Genomic DNA, 16,882 nt, shown 5'->3' with positions numbered 1-16,882 from the left:
ACATTTTTCATCCCATGGTATTTTCTAAGAAGAAAAATCTTTCGTATTTCTAGAGAGTCTGAGGTTACTCCTGTCATATATCAAACTGGCATTTTGGATTCAACCAGTGTGGCTTACTGATAACAATTCAAGTTGTTCTTTTGATGGTAAGACACACTCGTTGATTACATGAGTTAGCTGCAACATTTGGAAGCCAGTTCTGATTTCTTTATTAAGAATGCAGTACCAGTTCCCACATAATTTAGTTCTTTCTAAAAATGTTTTCTGCTGAATATATCTTGCCATAATACATAATGATCTTTAAGAAATCTTGTTTCTAACACTAGGTGATCATTTGTAGACGTGAGAGCAGGAAATTTTTCTGGACTAAAGGACAACATTGTATCTACTTATCTTCCCTTGATCAAGAAAAAACAGCATCTGAAATTTGCAATAAATAGCTGAAGTTTTTTTAATGGTATTTTCATGAAATAGTCCCCTGAGCGATTCAGTCACTTCAAATAGGTTTTTCTTTTAATCAAATCAAAAAAACAATATATAGGCCAAACACAACAGCAATGTGCATCTTGGTTTGTAATAAGTGTGCTGTATTGCACACAAATGCCTGTTCTATGGGTTCCCTTGTTAAGTTTGTTCTGGAAATTTATCAGTTCCCCCTTTTTTCCTGAGTCTATACATTTTCCATTTCCATGAACTTTTTCATATAAACAATTAAAATATTTTCAAGTCTATCCTATTTAAAAGTGATATATATTTTTTAAAGTCCTTCAATTTGGGTTCCCTTTTTGGCCAGCCACCCTCTTTGGAAGCTTGTCTCTTGACCCACTCTTCCTTTCCCAGTGAGGGGACCTCTTTCCAGCTGGAGCCTTCCCTCTTGGGGCTGAGCAAAGCTGACTTGGGGATGGGATAATGCAGATGAAGCCGTCTTCCTTCCTTTTTGTATGATTCTCGCCTGTTTTGTTCCATTGTGTTGCTGAAGTTTCTTAAGTGGACCCCAGAGCTCTCCCAGAGCTGCTTTTGCCCATGGGTATCTGACTAATTGCTGTTCTTTGTGTGGGGGTGGAGGCTGCCATTTTGGTGATGTTACTCTGGCTAATACTTTCTAAAGTCTCTTGAAGATGCTCTTCCTCTTCCTCAACCCAAATCACTACTGTTCACTGGGTTCTTTCTCATCCTTCTTTTCCTTTTAGTCTACCTCTCCTTGGGATAGGTCACACTTTTCATAGCTTTAGCCACTTATACACAAATGACTTTTAAATCAATATCTCTACACAAGACGTCCTCCCCCTATTTATCCAAGTGCCAAATGAACATCTTTACATGAATGTCCCACAGAAGTTTCCAACTCAAAATGTCCAAAGCCACTGTGTTCACCCTTCCCATACATAAACCTTTCCCACATTCCCTAACATCACGAATGACATTACCATCCATCCTGTTGCTAGAACCAGAACCTCAGAACCATCCTTGATCTCTCACTTTTCTCAGGGCCTCCTGTCCAATCTCTACATTGTATTGATTCTACTTAAGAAATATCATGTGGGTTGATCCTCCCTTTTCTTTCTCACTGCAATTATCGCTGCAACTTCCTTAGAACACCAGGCTCTAACGTTTCTTGCTTGGGATTTGTAGTGTGTTGCCTTTTTGCTGTTCTTTCGATTTGCGTTCTTTGTTCTCTAGCTTTTCTTACAGACTGTGGCAACAGTGGTGTTTCTAAAATTCAGATTGACTAATCCATAGCCTGGTCTTAATTCTTGAGTGGTTTCTCATTGCCTCAGTATAAATTTTAACCTCTTTAACATAGTCTTAAAGACCTTTTATGATATTTCTCTCTCTGTGTCCAGTCTTAGTGTGTATCACTTATTACAATGCATTTTATGCTTCAGCAATATTACACCATTTTCAGTTATCTAAGAATTTCATAATTTCTTACCCCTTCAATACTTTTAAACTGATGTTTGCTCCTCCCAGAATATTATTTTGCATTCCTATTGTGCACCCCTCCCCACAAACCTGCCTGTCAAACTTGGGAGCCATCTTTCAAGTTTCACATCATTTATCTTTCCCTCTATTAATCCTCTGTCCTCTCTGTTATGCCTTTTGGGGCTTATGTCATGGCATCTGTCACATAAAATCATGACAACTTGTTTGTGTACATGGCTTTCTCCTGCACTCTGTGAACTCCCTGAGGACAGAGATTGCATCCATAGATCTCCTACAGTAACTGGCACATGGTTGGTGACCAAAGCAGATGGTGAATGAATGAAAAATGGAATTAAAAAAGATACAGAGTCTCTTCATTATCAAGGATCACTCATTTGACCAATGATTTTATGAACGTGAAAAATGCTAAGTCAAAACTGCAAGTAATTTTTTTTTAACGTTTCCACATAGCACTGATTTGAAATTCTCTCTTTATTTACAGCACAAAGCCCTTGAAAACATCGAACATACTATTTCCTAACAATGAACGGTTTGGTCTAAGCTTCTAAAAGTGACACAGGCAGAAAGGAATAATGAAAAATGATTGAGAAGCTCAGAGGATTGTAATGCTTGTCACAGAATTATGACTTATCTGCTCCAGCCTTTGAAGGGCATGCTTCCATTTGCCTGCTCTGTGTGTAGAGAGCTATCCGATACTGTGTTTGCCTAAACCAGTGATTTATAGTCACCATTGACTTAAAATGCTTTACAGACCAATTTTTAATCCTTCTGTCCCTAGTTTTTCCTTATCAAAAACAATTTCATGATATTGCCTACAAATATTGTAAAGCAGGATGACCTCCGTAAAAGAAAGTAATTGAGGTGGGCAAATCATTATTGTAAGGGCCAAAGAATGCTGCCATGAACTTTTAAAAGGCCCTAAGATGTAAGAGAAGAGAACTGGAATGGATGCTACTCTTTGTCCTTGAGTTCTCGGACAAAGCTGATCTCTCTAGGCTGTGCTTTCATCTTCTGTCAAACTAATAGATTGTACGAGTCACTACATGATGTCTAAGCCTACTCCCAGCTCTAAAATTTGGTGACTCAATCCAGAGTTGAGCTTCTCTGGACCCAGTATAATATTAGAAAATTCGTTATCAAAGAGGGAGGGGAGTGTGCAGAGGAATAAGCATAACCTTACTGCTTAACTATTCTGTCAACAGTCCTCTGATGCAAACTCCAAGAAAGTGAAAACTTATTGAAAATAAAACTAAGGAAAATACAATGTGACCTTACTTATAGCAATAAATATAGACTCTGGGCAAAACTGGAGTACAGATAAAAGGATATCATCAAGCTCTTTGGAAAAAATGTTTCAAATGCCCCTAAGAAATGTTACTGTTTATATTTATTCCATTATTCTCAACCGTCTTGTTCACCATCCCTGAGGATTTGAAATTTTACTTCCTATTTTTAACATGGAGTATTTCATTATTAAAAACATACAGGACAGCGCAAAGTCATATTAAATCAACAAATACTACTGTCTGCTTGATGATGAGAAACAGTGGAGCACTGATCTCTCACCTGAGTCAGAAATCACAGGTGGGGAAAGCACGAATGACACCCCAATGAGACAGATGAGCGTTATTATGAAACAAGAAGTAACTTGGGCAGTCGCAACAAAAAAGGAAATTGATAGATCATATGATTTTCCTTGTATAGTAAAGAAAGTTTACAAGTGTATCTTGAGAAATAAATGTTTTCCTGGCACAAATTCCTATGAGAATTGTATGGTATAGTCCCTTAATCTGAAGATATAAAGTAATACTTAGCACAATGTTACTGCAGTTGTTCAATATCATTCTTTCTTTATTTTCCCAAAGTGCCATGTCTTACGGTAAACTGGAACAGGACTCAAGGGCACAAAATGAAACGGTTCCTCAGTAATGACATTACATGTGTACAGAGAGGGAAGAGAACAGTTAAGACAATGAGGCCTAGATATGTGATTCAACTTACTATAGCATTTGGAGAACATACCTTGGCATACTCTTACCTAACACAGTCAATTCAAGGTTAAATCTTTTGATAGTTGCTCTAAGGGCAGATATTCTACATGGTTGACTGAAGAAAGATCTATATGTTTAAATAGCAGGTGAAGAGGCAGCAGGTTGATATTCTCATGGAAAAATTAAGAAGCCTGACATATTCTCACACAGAGATGGGTAACTCCAGTACACAAAGAGGTGGATAAACTCCTTCTCAAAAGAAAAAAAAGTTCCAGATCTGCTCTGTGATTTTATAAGTTCCTTAAAGCATGAAAGAAATGATTCGGGCTTAGACATTTTTATGGCTAGGTCTCACCATGATACTGCCTGAATCCATTAAAAATACCCAAGAAACGCTTTCATCAAATATCTGAATATTTGAATAGAAAGACATACTTGAAGTGTCCTCCAGGGTGTTAAATACTTCAAGTAGATGAAGAAACTGACCTAGCAGGGTTATTGAGAATTAGTCATTGGAATACTAGGGGATGTATATTTTATTTTTAGCATTGCTAACGTAAAGTCTTTCTTCCAGGTAGCAATTTGTAAAAGGCAGAACTGCTTATTAAGGCCACTCCTGATTGCGACAGCAAAACCTTGTCATCATCGTGGCTCAGGCTGCCTATATTTCTGTAGGCTTGGGGACATGAAGGTGTCTCCAATTTACTGGAATACCAATCCAGTTATTTAGATATATAAAGTGAGGAGAACAGCTGTTTTGTTTTGTTTTGTTTGCGGTACGCGGGCCGCTCACTGTTGCTCACTGTTGTGGCCTCTCCCGTTGCGGAGCACAGGCTCCGGACGTGCAGGCTCAGTGGCCATGGCTCACGGGCCCAGCCGCTCCGCGGCATGCGGGATCTTCCCGGACCGGGGCACGAACCCGCGTCCCCTGCATCGGCAGGCAGACGCTCAACCACTGCGACACTAAGGAAGCCCTAGGAGAACAGCTTTTTAAATAAGATTTAAAATCGTAGTTGAATCTGTCAAAAGAGCGCAATATTTGGGTAGCCTCATCAGGGAGCGAGGAAGCTTTCTGGTTTCCCTAAACTGGCACCACAGCCACTCCAGATTCAAATCATAGGGATTTGGAATCATAGCCACTTCCAGATTAAGCACGGTTATTATAATCCTCCCCCTTGCATTTCACTGTTTATTAAGCAGAACCACCTGGAAATAATCTTCCTCACTGAGTACCAGAATGTTACCTCTTTTGCTTCTCTCCTCTTTGATCTGTGTAATTCTATATCTTCTGACCTATTGACGTTGGATAAAATGGATTATGTGAGCCGTTGAAGAAATGGCCAGCAAAACTCGGAATTCTGAGTGTTCATGGGAGATGTCCACAAGAAGCCAAGAGGTCATGAAAAGATAGAAGAGGGACCCATCAGGACGAACACCTCTGTGCTGGTGACAGTGACAAACATTTCCCCCATCTCTCCTACTGGGTATTCACAGTATTGCAGAAGGGCTAAAACTATGAGAAAACTATGAAGTGTAGTCTCTTTTTTGCATGTGCTCTGCATAGAATGTCCATTTTGAGAATATTCAGCTATATCAAATAGATTTCTAAAGAATTAAGCTACAAAACATATGGGAACCTCCACTCTTGTGGTCCATCTAACCTTGGCATTATGGAATCAGTTAAATCTTCTAATGTTTTATGAATAGACTGTTGCACTATCCCCTCTCTCGTCTGCCTCCATTCTTATCTTCTTTAAAATCACTGTCTAGAGTGATTGATATATTTAAATTGCATTTCTTGCCATTCTTACTACCTACACCTATGCTTCTTGAGCAAAAGAGATTTGTAATCAAAGGAAATTCTAAAGGATACCAGCAGCATCTTGGGAGGATGAGAAGTTATTGGATAAACATGGTGCATCTTCCTGGAAATTTGCAGAAAAATACTTTTATGATAATGAAACAAAGATTTATTATTGAGTAAATGCAAATGCATGAGAATTCAAAGAACTTGATATACACGGCAGACCATTTCTAACTCTGGCTCCAGGTCATCTGCCTTGAGATATGCATTTATCGTTTTATTTGGCTTTGTTTACTTTTGGGGAGAGTAAATTTGTTGTGAAATTTAGTTGTGAAACAGTGAAAGAACACAGTAAATTAAACCTGATTGCTCTTTTATGTTGGATTTTGAGAACATGTACCATCTTAAGAGCTAGGTGACTACATAGACCTTATAGTGCCAAGATTTAAATTTGTTTTACGGAAGTTACAGCTATGGCAAATTGATTTCTAAAGAATTAAAGTAAAAATATCTGAGAGCCCTCCAGTGGTCAAAATAATATATGCAAATACTCAGTTATTTACCCAATATTCCTCCCTCCAAAGAACTTAAAACATTTCAGTCTTCCTTTCATAAAAATGCTTGCTTTGATTACTTTCTGACGTCACTATTATATCACATAAATTGTTTTTTAGCACTATGGGGAAACAGATGTTTATCCAAATCATTTAAATAAAAAAAAACAACCACCAGAAAATAGCAGCCTAAACCACCCATTTATCAATGAGAGATTTTAAATAGCTGCTAAAATTTAAGCACGTGGTACAATCCCAAATCTTGTCCAGATATGAGTAATTTAATTCCTCCCATTGCAGCCATTGAGAGAAATGTGGCTGGGTATTAAAACCGCTCTATCGATAAAGAAAGGACCCAGTCAACATGAGCTGTGTCTGCTACTGTTTTCCCCTTAAGCACAGAGTGTCATTTTAATGTGTATATTCCTAGACTTATAAAAGCATTGTATGCGTGCGTGCGTGTGTGTGTGTGTGTGTGTGTGTGTGTGTGTATGTGTTCCTCAATTGTAATTCTGATGGCTTGCATGAGAAATGTGTTGGCTTCTCTTTTAGCAAATGCATATCTAACTAAGCCAGGCACAGTACTTTCACGTGCTTCGTCTCTTGATTACCAGTAATGGTTTGGCAGAAAGCCTGGAATAACGTCTCTGCCTTGAAAATTGACAAGCTCTAACATTTACCCAAATGCTGCAACACTGATTGGTGAGGGGAGTTTTTGGTTCGTTTTAATTAAATTCCTATATTACTTTATCAGAAAGTAAAGCTTGTTTAAAAAACTCCCCCCAGGGCTTCCCTGGTGGCGCAGTGGTCGGGAGTCCGCCTGCCCATGCAGGGGACACGGGTTCGTGCCCCGGTCCGGGAAGATCCCGCATGCCGCGGAGCTGCTGGGCCCGTGAGCCATGGCCGCTGAGCCTGCGCGTCCGGAGCCTGTGCTCCGCAACGGGAGAGGCCACAACAGTGGGAGGCCCGCGTACCGCAAAAAAAACCAAAACCAAAAACAAAAAAACTCCCCCCACATTTAGATTCATAAATTTGGTGTTCCATACAGGATTAGGATTTTTCTTTTGCAAATATGTAACTACGTATCTAATTATTATAGTCCTAAATCTTTATGGACCACCCTTCAAAGGCCTGTGCTTATTTATTTAAAAAGTTAGCAACATCAGGGTTAAAATGCTAAGAAAAAATTTTATGTCCTATAATTTCATCTCTTACTCAGAATTTTTTTGCTTGTTTTCTAGTTTTAGACAGAAAGTAAATGCTCGTTTTCCCTTTTGTATATTAATGTATGCAGACTTACCATGTCAGTCAATGTCCCTACGTTAAAAAAAATTTAAAAAGTCAAATTCAGTTAGTATCTGTGAATGACTTTCAAGAAATTCAGCCTACTGCAAGAAATGTTATGGGTAATTCTCAGCACACTCTAGTGGAGTAAGTTATTGCCTAAGACAAAAGCAGGCATTTCTGGAAGCTACATTGTGTATTTGAGGCCACTGGGGTACCATATAGGAGACTGAAGCAATAATTTACCCTTGTGCAATGAAAAATACAATGTAACTTGCACACCAGGATCCTCTGCCTCGTTAAGTTAAACACTTCCCTCATGCCATTTTAAAGGAGAGATTACAATACTGTAAATCTAAGTAACTTAGATTTATGTTCTGGTGTATGGCAAATGGTTACACAGCATATTTACAGCATTATAAATGTTTGGGTGCTAAGCAAGTTCAGAATGCAGATATAATTGACTTCATAATTTGGCAAATGAGGTAAAGGTAAGGTTCTGCTGTGTGGTTACTCACAGAGTTCCAGAGGAGCAGCCCTGCAGTGCTGAGAAAAAATCTTCAGCTTTTCTTTCAGTGCAATTTTAGAGGTGTTGCTGACATCATTACAGTTTTTGAATCTTATTATAACCCCAAGAAAAAATATAAACAAAAATCAGTCAGAGGAAAAACGTTTGCTAAGAATTTATGCTGTCTACACTTCTGATTGAATGATTTCTCTTTTTATGGAACAGAAAGAAGGTATAATAATTTTCTTTCTGAAAAATGTATTGATTTATCTCATACTCTTAAAATCGAGGGAGGAGATGCAATTAAATGAAAAGCAGAATAACATTACCAGGGTGGACAAGGTGATAAAAGGACACAGGCTACGTGTCACACCTAAACACCCTGATACTTGTAAGTGAACCAAATATCTAGGATTTTCTTTGAATAGAGCTGCTGGTGGTATAAAAGTTCACGGAACAATCGGTTCATTTTAAGTGGTCACAGCACTTAACTGAATATAACAAACATTCTAAAGCAAAAGACGGACATTTTGCTCTTGTTAGTCTATTACCCTTATTCTTGCACAAAAAATTCCCATAGATAATAAATGTAGTAGAGCATCTTTTGAAACCCAACAGTTTCTTTTTCCTTTTTAAGCTTTAAACATTCTGAATTTAAAGGAGGTGAACAAGAAAAAAAAAAAGTCAAGAAACAGATGTTGAAGTTGAAGTTTCCTTTCCACACGGTCTTCATAAAGAAAAGATAACTGAATCTAATAAATTATTAATGTATGAACATATTCTAAAATGGAATAACAGTTTTAGAGTTTTGAATAACATGGGTAAGATAAAGCAAATCCCTTTTGAGTTCTGGGTTCTGCTGAATACAGCTAGGCTCCTTATAAGTGGCTATATCACAAACGACAGGCCTGAATAAAGTTAAACAAATATTATTGGATGCATTATCAGTTTAAGATTTGATTTCTGCTGGTGTTTAAAAGCAATGTCATTTATAAAGAGAATACAAAGTACCCAAAGGTAAGGATATCTTTTAAAGTCTTTATAATTCTCAGGTTTATCTTCTCCAAGTATTATATAAGCTACCACACGATCACATTTTTAATCATTAATACAATGAACTAGGGGTGATTTATCCAGAATTTACCAAGTATATTAAAGTATGTGTTAAAATGATATATTCATATATAAATAATGTTGATATATGTGTTTGTATATATTCAAATTATATATATGTGTGTATATATATATATACACACACACACACACACACACACATATATATATATTCAAATTAGCTTGAGAAACACTCGGTTACAGAAAATCAAGCATGTCTCTTTAGTGTAAAACTTTAAGAGCCCTTAATGCAAAGGTCACATAAATCTCCAAGAGAGCAATATGGTGTACAGCATTTCCCAAATTCATCTGACCTAGGATCCTCATCTGTTTTTCTTTTTCTTCCATATAGCATTTCCTAGAATTATCACTCCTGAGAACATAAATTGGATTGCCTGATTCAAATTAAAATCCAAAAAACCCTTAAAATTATTGGCTTAATAATTTTTTCAACTTTTAGGTGCCTCATTAATCTCTGAATTCCCCAGTTTTACCTTGTTAATGCTTAAAACTAAATGCAAAGCAAAAAGTAGAGTAGCAGAGGGATACAAATGTTATTCAAAACTATGCATTTCTAATGTATAATACAGATCACCATTCCTCTGTGGCATTTTCCCTCATCCTAGTCCTTTTCTTTTGCCTCCTGGAAAAAGTGGGTGCTGGGGATTAGAATTACATTCAATTACTTTTTCTCCATTTCTCTGCTACACATGATCAGTTCTTAGAGATGGGAAAGTGCTAGCATTGCACACTGGCTCTCTACATTCTATAGAAATTGCCCTATCAGAGGCTCTTTTTCCTTCCCAGAGCTCTCCATGGGCAGAACTCCCTGAGAGATTAAGTGTGAGGACAGGTAAAATGCTAGGACTTCAAAGCACCAGAGAAGCTGTGACAGGAAAGGTGGCAGACACTCCAGAAACGGTGAAGATTTAGAGACCCAAAAAACTCTCAGTGGGCCGCAAAGTCAAAGTATAAAAACTGACAAGAGACGTTAGCATCAGACCGCAGGTAGCTTGCCTACGTGTTACCAAGTATGGACCAAAAACTGTTCACTGGTATATAAGAGTTTAAATCTAGACCTTTTGGTCTACTGGGGGTTTAGGACTGCCTATCATCCATGAGTGTGGAATTCATTAGATCTCTTCATAAATATTCCAGCTTTTTCTCTTTTCTGGCAAGTGGTAGGACTGTATTACTTGCCCAGCTGAAGTTAGGTGTGACCACATGGCATGCTTTGGCCAAGGAAATGTGAGCATAAGGAACATGGGTCATTTCCTGGTAAAAGCAGCAATGTGGAGTAGGGTCTTCAGCCAACCCCTGACGAATAATTTTCATGAGTGGGAAGGAAACCTTGGTTTTTATAAGCCACTGAGATTTAGAGGTTGTGTGTTACCTCAGGAAACCACGTACAGTATATCTGGAGCACCTCATATGTGTGCATCTTAGTTTTATCATATATAAAAGAAAATAACAACATATGTCTCTTACCCACAAAATAGTATGAAACACTGGATGCATTTAAGACGAGAATTGTTACACTTACCTGAGGTGTTAAAAACATCTTTTGATGAGTAAATGTTTCTACAAATGTGTAGTAATGAACCATCTAAGACTAAAAATTCAATGCATGAGAAGATACATTTCATTCAAAATTAGCCTACATCTTTAATAAAATTAATAAAGGCATCTGTATTCTTGAACTATGATTAATTCAGTGAATTCACTTTTTCAGTACTCATAAATCTGTGTGCTACCACATTACATAGGAATGGGGGTACAAAAGTAAAACGAGACTAAAAAGGAAAAATAATAAAAATAACTCTATTGCTCTCTTTAAAATACATGGAGCTTTACGAAGCTTTCATGACTCAGGGTGTCTCTGAGTCATCCTTATGCCATATATATTTTGCAAGAATGCAGAATCCAGCTTTATTTCTGCAAATAAATGCACTTTTATTTTATGTTAAGATACAACACAGTTTCCTATGCGATAAGGATACATTTTCTATTTAGCTTTTTTTTTTTTAGAATTTGTTTAGGTCTCTTTAAAATATTCTATAGTAAAATATCTGCAAAGTATGAGATTTTTAAGAATAAAAGCAATCCCCAAACTCTTAAAACTTAGCTTTCTGAGAGAAAAACACAAATTGTTGAGGAAAAGGCAAAGTGACTTTTTAACAAGTGGAGATTAGTGCAAATAAATTAAGAATATAAATGAGAGAATAATATAAAGCAATTTGTAAATCACACCCATTGTCTTAACACAACATACTCTGGTGTCAGTGTCCAGTGAAGGGGGCTAAGTAAATAATTTCATTGTCTAAGACAAGCACAGTAAAGGCACAAGGTAGGAGCTTGATAGGGATTTGTTAAATTAATAAGACAAATTAGCTCAGCTACTTGGAGGTTACAATTTAAAATCTGCCAGTTTTCGAGATCTAGTCTTAATTTCTTTCATTGATGAAGCAAAAAAAGTTCAATAATATTATATTTTCATATTTTGTGATGGAGAAATCTGGGTTCTCATCTAAATATTGACTTTGAACATTTGATTAGACTCAAACAAATTTTAAGATAAATTTTGACCCTGTCCGTATTAGGGTTTTTGTCTTTGTGGAGGTTAAAGAGCCCTATATAAGAAAAAATAGAAACCAAGTTTCTTATTTTTCTAAATCTCAGGAGTTGACATATTAAAGGCATACAATATAAGTGTGTGAAAAATTTATAAATGATCTGAGGAATATGAAATCGGTTAAACACCCTTAGAATTAATAAGCTATATTTTCTCTTCCTCTGACTCCTACCAACTATATTCAATTTATAATAAGTAAATGTAGTTTTGTTAACTTACCATAGCAAAATGATTAATACTGCACTTTAAGGCCTTAAAATTTTTAGGGAAAAATTTTAACCAACTTTAAGATTTGGGGTCACAATATCATATCACATAAACAAGCAACTTCTTTCCTTCTAGCACACACTGTGATCTGAAAATAACCCAGTGTTTTCTGATGGTTCAGATTCAGGCTGTATGCAATGAGATGATTTTAATTTAGTTGTGTCACATGACTTTTTCCATTTGTGCTATTCAGTATTCTGGGCTAGATTTGTTGAAACATGTCTGTTTTCCAACTCTATGACTTTCTTTTTGATTATGAACATACAACTAATTTATCGTACTTAACACGTCTATCATCTCTTTTGTCACCACAATCAAGGTATACAGTCTCATTTGGCAAAAATGAAAATAGATAACATCCCCTTACCAAAACAACAATAACCAAACAAACATTTTTTTTTTTTTCCCCAAACAAACATTTTTAATTGAGTCTACTTGACATCAAGAACTATGAATGATCACTGTTCTAGACAAGGAGCGTAAGGTCAAAAGAATAATGATGTTTAGAAGGAAAAAGAATAAAGTAAGAAAGGAACTGTTGAGGGAAAACGTCCTCGAAATAGTCATTTGTTCATTCCTTAAACATGTATTGAATGGTTTCTATGTGTCGGTAACTGAGAATACAAACATGAGTACGATACAGTGCCTGCCAGGACAGTGAAAGTGACTTATGAGATTAACCTTGAAGAAGTAAGATTTGCCCACAAAGGAGGTAAACAATGAGCATTCTGGGCAAAAAACTCCAAGAAACTAGTAGGTAGACTAGTACAGACATATGATCATGTATGGAATATTCTGGAGGCAGCAATGATGTGTGATTAAAGTGCTGGTGATAACCAGTGAAGTAGCGGAGGTGATGTTAGAGAAACAGGTTGAGGCTTTCTGACATACCAAGATATACTAAGGAATGCATTTTGAAGGGAATGGTGAACCACAAGAGATTTTTAAGTAGTGGGGGGAATCCATTCATGTCTAGGACTTTTAGAAGGCGGGTGTATTGGTCCCAGCATGGGACATGTGCTGGGGATGGAGCCTAAAGGCAAGAGAACAACCGGGAGCCATACTATAACCAAGGGAGGTGATGAGCACCTGAAACAGAGCAGAGAGAAGGAAAAGGAAGGAATTTATTTACGATAATTTGTGAAATGTGGTGATGCTGGATATAGGTCAAGGGATAGCATGAAGAGTCAAGGTCAACAGCTGAGAGTGATGACAGTAGGGGTGGCTTGAGAGACTACAGAGATTACTAAGAAAAGGGGCCAGCTAAGGACAAACAAAAGGACCGTTAAGTACTGTTCACAGCTCAAAGCAGGTTGGAACACATGAATTTTTCCAATCAGAAATTTGCATTTGCAAAGTTCTCCACAAAAGCCTCAACATATCAGGCCACAGCTAAAACCCCAAATCAGAAAAATGACCTGGAATTATCAATGATATCAGCAGACTGCCTGGTACCTTCTCTAGAATGAGGAGTCTTTAAAAAAAATGACTATAAAAGCAGAAGTGTGACTTTCCATTTCGGGTAACGGTAATGAGATCATTTGGACCAACACTCTCATTGAGGTAATCGAAAACATTTAAAATGTAAAAACAACAAAGAGCTAATAAGATGGTGAAGACAGGAACATTCAAGAGAAGACCAGAACTCAGATAAAGACACTAATTTTTGAAAGCTTTTGCTCTTGGGTATCTGAGTATCAGGAACAAAAGGTCTGAGAAACCAGCTTCATGCTGGGCAGCCTTATGGGTGTCGGTGGAACATCAAAGCCCACGGTCCTCAGGTGAGGGCTTTAATAAACTAACCCAGCTTTCCCCTGGGACCTCAAAAGGTCATATCTTCCCTCAGGGTAGATGTGAACACCAAATCAACCGTTCCTCACACAAATTTGTAGCCTTACTTCTTGCACAGAGGTGCCTTGATTAATCACCTTTGATTAAGGTGATTCTGGTCTGATCCAGGGGCCCTGGCAGAAGCAAACCCAAGTCCTCTCTGGAGGAGACCATCATCACCACTAGGTCTCAACTTATCCCTACAAGTAATTTTAAAAATAATTTCCAGCAGATAGTCAAAGATATCCAAGAAAACAAGACTGAAAACTGACAGGAGCAATAATAATAGAAACAAATCTTGGTAACTCTTGAGATATTAGAATTAGCAGATGTATATTATAAAACAACTACACTTACTATGTTCAAAGAAATAAAATCCAAGCTTGACGATGTCAGCAGGGACATCACAGCAGCAGAGAGATATTCATCGGCCCCTTCTCCTGTCAACGCGATCTGGCCACATAACGTCTAAAATTCTTATAGTTTAAAATTTTTAAATGTTGTATCCTTTTTTGGCTTTCTTTTGACACACTGAAAACAAAAACAAAGCCCCATACTAATATAATTTTATTTGTATGTATAATTCAATCAGAAATATATTAGTTAAGCAAAAGGTAAGTTTACATGTAAGTGTGTGTGCGTGTCCTGGTGTGTGTGATGCATGCTCTCACAAATATCTCGGAGACACCTATGATTCCTGCCAGGCTCCCTCCTCTTGTCAACAGTTCAGGACACAGCCAGGTAAAGCAAGGGGGACAGGCATCCAATGTCACCAGGGAAAATATACAAACGTGCCATCCACTTGCAGAGAAGTGAAAATTAACTGCAACTTTCACAACTTAATGGGTTAATTATAGATATTAGGGAAGGTTAACCGTGATCTAACAGAACTGTAAAATTAAGTGACTCTATCAGTATCATGTTCATTATGTTCATTTTTCATTTTAGAAGAGTAACGTGGTATTATTATTTATTCTGGTCAACGTTGAGTGAAAGATCCATGTTATCATTCATTGTTCGTACCTAGTTCAGCCAACTTAGTTCATTAGAATCTGGTTGACTTGACAGAACAAAACCCGGCCAGTTACGTGCAACAACTGTTCAGCCCCACGCTCTGTAATAAGCACATCAGCACATTTATTTTCCCCATATAAAGTAGAATTTCCAATTCATACCATGTACTCTGTGACTATTATGGACAGTATTTATTCAGAAGGAATGCTGTGCAAGTTTGGAAAAGCTGTCTCTAAGAGAGCCGAGAGGTCACTGGACAAAACAAGAAACAAAACCTATACATGGTCAAAAACTTGAAGAGGACTAAGGTTTGTCATTCTTTCTTTTAACTAAAAAAGTTTTGAAATCCTCAGCACATAGCAAGGCAGCAGCAAATCAGACAGCTCTCCCCCTCCTCCACTCTCAAGCTCTGTAGAATCAGAACGCCTCTATTCACTTAGCAAATATCAGCTTTTTTGGAGGACGAGAACCTGCTTGGAATTAATGAGGCAACACCAAAAAATAACTTCTATTAATAAATTGTTCTCTTCAATGGAAAATTGCCTATTTTTCTCATCTTTTTTTTTTTTAAAAAAAGAAACAGAATATCTTCCAACGGCTCCTTATGCACTTTCTACCACCTCCCCCCCCACTTTTATTATTGTTTTCTTTTTTCTTTTTTAAATTAAAAAATGCCATAGTGCCAAGCAAGGGAAATAACTCCATCTCACAAGAATACAGTCACCACCAATGGCATCATGGATGGAATAACATTTAGTCGGTGTTGTGACATGTTTAACTACTGACGTTGTAATTCAAGAAATGCAGGGTGTTTAAGGAGTTAATAGAGGGAAAAGTAGGTAAAGGTAAAGCCAAACTGAAGTTAGAAGTGCAAGGTCATCTTCAAAACTAAGCTGAAATACTTTGTTTCTTTCTACTTCACAAAATGTAAGACCCCAAATATCTCAAGAAAGGTAACAAAGTTACAACACTGGAAAATCTCCCTGATCACTTTTTCATTCACACAAATAAAAAGAAAAATGCAACATTAACCTTCCCAGAGAAGCAACATCTTTGCACTTACCCTAGAGTATGTACATGATCTCTTAAATCCTTTTAATTCCAGTACATCCAGAACATATATGAATTCTTAGCACATTCATATAAAGAATAAACCTTAACCAAATGGCTAATTACAACAGAGATCACAACAGGACTCTCTGAAATTCTAGGGAGAGACACAAGGTTAAAATCCAGCTTCTAGATCCTGGTGTATACTGTGTCTATCTTTAACTTGAAAATGAGTTGGTTTCACATTCCACTGAAGTCCCACTGGCAGATGCCTTTGGTAAGCTCACCAATGGCAGGCTGTCAAAAGCCCTCCCTCCACCCCCTCCACCCTCTTCAACCCCCTCCATGCTCTGCCTGAGCTTCCGTTGCTACATCTAATACTGATTTACTCAGCTGTCTTTTTACCTGTCTCCACGTGGGTAAAAGGAGATGCTTTCATTGATGGCTATTACGGAAACACATGGAAACTGAATATCAGCCGGAGGACTCACGGTGCTTTTCCCACTGCCATCCCCTCCCCCTACCTCCTACCAGAAACCAACTGACTTCCAAACTTGGCTGTCTGAAAAAGAATGTTCTCTGATTGGCATTCCTGGAAGCGGAAAGCAAGGCAGCTCAAGTTGTGTTCTGTTACTCGGCATGAAAAACTTCCCAGGTATACATAATACAAACAAGTAAGTTTTCTGGATTTTTTCCCCCTTAACTTTGAGGAGAAACGGGGCAAATGTTTGGGAGCATGACAAATATTTTTGTTGTTGCATAGCGTTTATGTTTGAATATTCACCTATAATTTTACCCCAAATGGCTATGGATGCAGTAGAAAAGGGAAATGGCAAATTTGTTGTTAAGAGCTGAATTTCCTTATTAGTAAATGAGTTGGGACCCATTAGA

At 37.5% G+C, this 16,882-nt stretch overlaps 1 protein-coding gene across 7 annotated transcripts in view; it reads right to left on the bottom strand.

The window, feature by feature from the left end:
• The window catches only part of DTNA (dystrobrevin alpha), a 279,329-nt gene extending 263,135 nt beyond the window's left edge, over positions 1-16,194 (bottom strand). For 3 of the 7 annotated variants that reach the window (XM_073790646.1, XM_073790647.1, XM_073790648.1), the window contains exon 1: positions 16,005-16,194. The gene's annotated coding sequence lies outside the window, so the exon portion shown is untranslated. The remainder of the gene's footprint in view (positions 1-16,004) is intronic. The other 4 variants (XM_073790643.1, XM_073790644.1, XM_073790645.1 and 1 more) reach the window with 2 other exon arrangements.
• Between the last annotated feature and the right edge of the window lie 688 nt (positions 16,195-16,882).

Source organism: Tursiops truncatus, chromosome 13 (genome assembly GCF_011762595.2).
Source record: "Tursiops truncatus isolate mTurTru1 chromosome 13, mTurTru1.mat.Y, whole genome shotgun sequence".
Lineage (NCBI taxonomy): Eukaryota > Metazoa > Chordata > Mammalia > Artiodactyla > Delphinidae > Tursiops > Tursiops truncatus.
This window is presented reverse-complemented; position numbering and strand designations above follow the sequence as displayed.